Source organism: Rhinichthys klamathensis, unplaced genomic scaffold (genome assembly GCF_029890125.1).
Source record: "Rhinichthys klamathensis goyatoka isolate OS25496 unplaced genomic scaffold, OSU_Roscu_1.1 h1tg000050l_1, whole genome shotgun sequence".
NCBI classification, from domain to species: Eukaryota; Metazoa; Chordata; class Actinopteri; order Cypriniformes; family Leuciscidae; genus Rhinichthys; species Rhinichthys klamathensis.
The window spans coordinates 133,645-141,231 of NW_026606596.1; positions in this window are offsets into that span (position 1 = coordinate 133,645).

The window sequence follows — 7,587 nt, forward strand, 5'->3', positions numbered from 1 at the left end:
ATCATAAGAAGAATGGCATCTACGCTAATATTAGTGTCTTTGTTTATCCCGAGGTTTTCCCGCAGCCTGCCGGATCCAGGCCGTGTCCAGATCTGACGAAGGAGATTCGCCTGGACCCGATGACAATGCAGTGCTGAAGTATCCACTATCCTCTCCCTATGGAGGATCCCTTTCCCACTCTACAGATAAAGCGCTGTGAATTCCGGCTCGCGTACCCCGAAGTGATAAAATAAAACAAAATTCTGTATCAAAATTTATAGGCAAGAAAAGTAGTTTGTTTAGGCTGGGTTGTATGAATTACAAACCTGCGCACATATTTTAAAAAGCACATAACTATAGAATTCTGAATGAGCATGTGAACGCCGTCAGCGTTAATCACAGGTTCGCGTTTAAAGTCTGATCATTTCGACGGAGGTGAATCAATCAAAGTTAACTTTAGCTGGAAGTAACATTATTCAAGAACCGCTATAACGCCAAAACAATCTGTTACCTTAAATTATATGTTTATCTCTGTAAAGCTGCTTTGAAACAATTCATTGTTAAAAGCGCTATATAAATGAAGATGACTTGACTTGACTTGACTATTGCATGTCTGCAAAATGTAGTAAATCCCCTAAAACATCTAATTCATGCTTCAAAACCTAGTTACTTTGTCAGTTAATTGGCCAATACCATCATAATATAAAGTGTTTTTGTCACACTAGGCAAAAAGTTTAGATTTTTTTTTCTTCATGGAAATATTTGTTATACAAAAATGCATACATTTTTCTACAAAAATAAATGTACAAATACAAGTATTTATACAGTACTGCTGTAGCTGCTTCTGTTTAAGGTTGTGACTGGGTAAACTCCATATGATACCAAACTTGATTGGTTGATTGTCAAGATTATGATTCCAATTTTTGGCAGGTCATTTACTGTCACGAACGCCGGTGAAGATTTCCCTGTCAGCCACCGGAGATCTCACTCACCTGAGTACTAGTGTTAGTTTCGGACTTCATTTCCCAAGAACCCACATGCAGGGACTGATTACTACACACCTGATCCTTATCACCAGACTATTTAAACCCTGCTTGTTCAGTCACACATTGTGAAGTCTTGGGAAATGAAGTCCGAAACTAACACTAGTACTCAGGTGAGTGAGATCTCCGGTGGCTGACAGGGGATCTCACTCACCTGAGTACTAGTGTTAGTTTCGGACTTCATTTCCCAAGAACCCACATGCAGGGACTGATTACTACACACCTGATCCTTATCACCAGACTATTTTTTAACCCTGCTTGTTCAGTCACACATTGTGAAGTCTTGTTTCCCCCAGCTGCATTTCTGAGCATTTTTCTATCATTGTATCTTCTGCCTGTGTTTGCCTTGGATAACTGTTTATGACTCTTCTCTGCCTGCCTTTCATCTCTGTTTACCTGGACTCTTACTTCTGCTGTTTGCCTGCCCTGACCCACTGCCTGTTATGACCATGTTTGATGTCCTGACTCTGATGTTGTTGTTCACTCTGGTATTTCGACCCACACCTGTTAGTACACTGAGCTTGCTTTATTTAAATAAACCGCACATGGATCCTCAGCCTGAGTCTCTGTTACATTTACCAATTTAACAGACATTACAAACATTCCATGTTTATGGAATATACACTCACCGGCCACTTTATTAGGTACCCCATGCTAGTAATGGGTTGGACCCCCTTTTGCCTTCAGAACTGCCTCAATTCTTCGTGGCATAGATTCAACAAGGTGCTGGAAGCATTCCTCAGGGAGTTTGGTCCATATTGACATGATGGCATCACACAGTTGCCGCAGATTTGTCGGCTGCACATCCATGATGCGAATCTCCCGTTCCACCACATCCCAAAGATGCTCTATTGGGTTGAGATCTGGTGACTGTGGAGGCCATTTTAGTACAGTGAACTCATTGTCATGTTCAAGAAACCAATTTGAAATGATTAGAGCTTTGTGACATGGTGGAAGTAGCCATCAGAGGATGGGTACATGGTGGCCATAAAGGGATGGACATGGTCAGAAACAATGCTCAGGTAGGCCGTGGCATTTAAACGATGCCCAATTGGCACTAAGGGGCCTAAAGTGTGCCAGGAAAACATCCCCCACACCATTACACCACCACCACCAGCCTGCACAGTGGAAACAAGGCATGATGGTTCCATGTTCTCATTCTGTTTACGCCAAATTCTGACTCTAACATCTGAATGTCTCAACAGAAATCGAGACTCATCAGACCAGGCAACATTTTTCCAGTCTTCAACTGTTCAATTTTGGTGAGCTCTTGCAAATTGTAGCCTCTTTTTCCTATTTGTAGTGGAGATGAGTGGTACCCGGTGGAGTCTTCTGCTGTTGTAGCCCATCCGCCTCAAGGTTGTGCGTGTTGTGGCTTCACAAATGCTTTGCTGCATACCTCGGTTGTAACGAGTGGTTATTTCAGTCACTGTTGCCCTTCTATCAGCTCGAACCAGTCTGGCCATTCTCCTCTGACCTCTGGCATCAACAAGGCATTTCCGCCCACAGAACTGCCGCTCACTGGATGTTTTTTCTTTTTCGGACCTCTGTAAACCCTAGAGATGGTTGTGCGTGAAAATCCCAGTAGATTAGCAGTTTCTGAAATACTCAGACCAGCCCTTCTGGCACCAACAATCATGCCACGTTCAAAGTCACTCAAATCAACTTTCTTCCCCATACTGATGCTCGGTTTGAACTGCAGGAGATTGTCTTGACCATGTCTACATGCCTAAATGCACTGAGTTGCCGCCATGTGATTGGCTGCTTAGAAATTAAGTGTTAACGAGCAGTTGGACAGGTGTACCTAATAAAGTGGCCGGTGAGTGTACATGCATGTTTGACAGATTTTTATAACTGAATGGATCATTTTGCATGTGATGGATCTCACATAATGAAATAATGGTTAGAAGTTGTCAAGAGTTTGCCAATTTCACTGAAAATCATCAGTTTTGAATTAGTTTTTCAACAAGCCATGTGCATTTAGTTATTGCAAATTGTAAACAATTGTACTTATTCTTTTTCACACATGTGCCAAAACGCATGCAGTTTGCTTAAATCAATAAGAAAGTCAAATCTGATGAGATCAAGAAACTAATTCTTCAGAAATCTGAATTTATTGTTTTGAGAAAAAAAAATTCTCATCCGAGAATTGAGCCAAAGCGATTAAGGGAAAAACAGTAATCGCTCTTTGTAAAAAATCTTTGTAAAATGTGTAATGCACACACATAAAATATGACAGATAATGTGTTTCTGTCAACTTCTGAATGCAACATGGAATGTTTATTTAATCTATGTCTTTAGTTGTCCAGTTAAAACAACAGTTATTATATGCACAAAAAAAATCTGTCATCATTTACTCAATCTCAGATTGTTCCAACCTGCCTGTGACTTTCTTTTTTGTTCTGTTTTGGTTGAATACTTACTAAATACAATATTGTGAAAAATCAATATTGATTTTAGGAGTACAATTCAATATAGATGACCTTAAAGGTAATAGATTTAGACTAAAAACAAACAAATTCTTATCTGCAATAAGAATGTTAATAAATCTATCCATCGATGGATGGCTGGACGGACGGACGGACTGATCGATTGACCTCTTTATCACTTGGATATGTCCCAATAAGGAAGAAAAGACTATCGCAAGTTCCATGTTATGCTGACTAAGGCATTTTTATGCCCTTCCCAGCTTCTCTTTTACTCTAATGTATGTCATTGCTTACTTTGCACAAGACAGTGTCCACTACTGGTGAAACCCTTGCATTGGGTTTAAATGGAATGCCCTAAGCCCTTGATCACTTGTAATCTGCTATGGAGCATAGCGAGTTGCTGTTATGACGTCACAATCATGTTCCACTGTGGTCTATGGATCTGCCTGAAGTGTACATATGAGTAGACTTGCTCCCTCGGTCAATATCGAGGGGTTGAGGGTTGTGTCCAAATTAAATTCCCTCGCCCACTTGACAAAGTTGAACAAGTGCTAAAGGAAGTTCGCAAGCCTATGTCTAAAAATGTAGTTAAACACACACAGCCTAAGTGAGAACAAGAGAAGTGTAAAGCTTACAGGCTTCCATATGTTGTCAGCCTGCGACTTACTTTTGGGATTTCTTAATTTTCTCAATTCTCAAGACTGCATTTGATGCATCCTCGATATCAAGAATTTTTTTTTTCTTGCGTCCTCTACTGTGTTCTTTAGTATTGGAATCGAACTTCCATGGTTGATGATGACGTAATACTAGAACACAAGAATGCAAGATTGGAGAAGAATAAATGAACGTGTTTTTGCATTCCACTGCGCTGCTTTTCCATTGGATGTGTAGACGGATGTTATTGACCATTGCGCTCACGTCTTGCATGTTTTTAAGTGTCTTGTACAATATAGATGACCTCAAAGGTAATAGATTTAGACTAAAAACAAACAAACTCACATTTTCATTTCCTGAGTCTGTAGTGATGGCTTTGACTGTGGTATTATGGGATACATAAACCTTTAAACAAAAATTATGTTAGATATAATATCAGCAGTTCAATGACATGAAAAAAAAAACGTTTCAGGTTAGCTTAAACACAAAACAGCATAAATTAACACTGCAAACAATACATAAATGATCATAAGCAAATAGCTTTCAAAGAGCTATAAGAGACAGCACGATGTGCAGCTGAAACGTGTGCAACTGCAGGCCGTAGAGGTTATGATAAGTAATCTTAATTTATTTGACATGTACTGCCTTTGCACGTTCAACATTGACCAACATCAACCTGTGATGCAACACCTGCCTCAACATTCATGACCTCCTACACAGTGAGGTTAAAATAGCCAGACCATTTCGTTGCTTTTTCAGTTCAGCCAAACAGAGCATGAAGATGTTGATCTACAAAAGAGGTTTTGGTGGAAATGAGGTCTACAGGGCATTTGGTTTAACCATTTGTTTCAGAGCATTGCTACTCTATCTGTTATGCTAGTCCCATCAATCAACTGTAACCAAAAAATCATTTTCTTGCCTAACCAAAAAATAATTTTCTTGCCTGACAAAAATCATAAATGTGTGTTGACTTTGGAAAGTTACCATGAAGTATTTATTCATAATGTTTCACAATAATGCAATTTAAGAAATAGTTTGGCAGTTTAAAAATGAACACAAGAAACTCTCTCTATATATATATAGCCTACATTAGTATCCTTCCTTATGTCTATTTCTGCTTTCCGTCACCATGATGTCAAAATCATAAGGAAGGCATTTTATATTTTTAGAACATGATGTAAAAAATTTAAATAGTGAATAAACATTCGAAACATATGGTGAACAACTTACATTCCCATAAAAAAAAACATCTAAAAAGGAACATACTCATAATGTTCTGGCAAGGTTCTTTCAAAATGATGACAGACAAAAAAAATTCAGTAATGTTAATAGAACGTTCATTCAAATTGAGTGTTTATTAAAATATCCTCAAAACTAGCACAAAAAAACGCTAATTATAAATTGTTTGTGGAATGATTTTTGTAATGTGTTTTTTTTTTCAGGAATGTTTTTGTTTGGTGTTTTTTTAACAAGCAAAATTCTCATAAAAGGGGGATTTTCACACTAAATTTGTTTGCTGTGGTTCAAATCCGAGTGTGTTTTTTCCTGGTGCCCCCACAGCATGGGCCTACTTGAAACTATCAAACCCTGGTGCATTTGTGTTCATTTTGCATTATCACTAACGTGCAGAGTGTGCATGATAGAAACACACAACGCAGGTCAATATATTACAATGTCTTTTGCGACATCTGATTGCGAGCCATTAATTTGCTGCTCTGATAAATCTGCACAATCACACCACACACTCACTCGTATAGGTGAATCCCCAGTCCCACCATGTTTCGTTGAACTAATAACACCTTCATTGCATGTGCATGTTATTTTACTTCCTGAAAAAGTGCAGACTCAAGTTCGAGTTTCTTTCACATTCACACAAATAGTGCCACATCTCTAACAAACTCAGACCACCAGATAGTCTCGGATTTAGTACCGCGTGGCGTTGCCCAGTCCTCATGACAGCTTTCACATTAAAAAAATGTATGCGAACCATTCTTTGTTGAAATAAACTGCCATTATAAAAAATACTTAGTTGCTGCACACATTTGGGAGTTACAACTTAGCAATTGAAAAAAAATAACATTACCAACTAGGTTTGTTTGATTGTGCAGGCAGAAAGACAAGAGACGAAAATGGATCTAAATGGTTCAGTAATAAAGTCTTTGCCAAACCACAGCCATGAGTGGTAAGAAGTGCTGCACATAACCTTTAATGCTGGACGTGCCCTAATGTTGTTACAAAGGCTTGTATGTAGGCTAAAGTGTTAAGTGGTTTTACTGAGATACAGCATGCGTGCTCTCTGAATGTGATGGAAATTCTTATTGTATGGTTTATAATGCCTTCATGTTGACATGAAAAAAACTGTAAGCTGGTAACGGTAAGTTGGTAAACAGTAAGTATTTTTAGAATAACCATATTGTCATTGTTTTTAAGCATTGAATATGAGCACTAAACCATTATGGATAAAGTGTTCATGACATGGGTTTTTTATTACTTTATGTTCCTTGAGGTTTACTTAAAATGTTAACACAACATACAAATGTATATATGATCTGTTTTTAAGGGTCAGCTCCTCTAAGGCTTGTCAGTCAATGATTGGTTATCATCATTGCATAGAAAACAGTATCAACACCCAAGTGTCCAAGTGTTTTGAAAACATAATCCACATAAAACCATCATTTACAGACAAAGCATTATGAAATCATTTCATAATCATCATTTTGTGATGCTGTCAGATCTGATACTGCTTCATCTTTAAACAAAAGTTATTTTGCGAACTTTCCATTACACTGTGCCTCGCTTGCAAAACAAAATGCTCAGAACAAACATAATTATCTGATGCAAAATTAAAATCAGCCATCCACTTGTTTCTGACTCTGGCATCCCATGAAAAGTCTGTACGGAGACGCAAGTGAACTGGACGTGTCAAAGCAAACATTCTTTCACTCTTTCATTTGTCCTGTTTTCGACAGACTCAAGTGAGTGGAATATGTCAGAAACTGAACGCGCATCTGTATACTGTATCCAGTCTAGACAGAATCTGTAATTACAATGGCTTCTATGTGCTTGTGACACGACGCAACACTCGCATCCAGTGTAAGCAAATGTCAGCTGTTATGGTAATATGGTAACCCGGAGTTTGTCCTCTCCATCCAAGTAAGTGCAAACACACATTTTGAGTAGTGAGTAGAAAACACACACACACACACACACACACACACACACACACACACACACACACACACACACACACACACACACACACACACACACATACAGACACACAGACACACACACACACAGACACACAGACACACACAGACACACACACACACAGACACACAGACAGACACACACACAGACACACAGACAGACACAGACACACAGACACAGACACACACACACAGACACACACACAGACACACACACACACACACACACAGACACACACACACACACACACACACACACACACACACACAGAC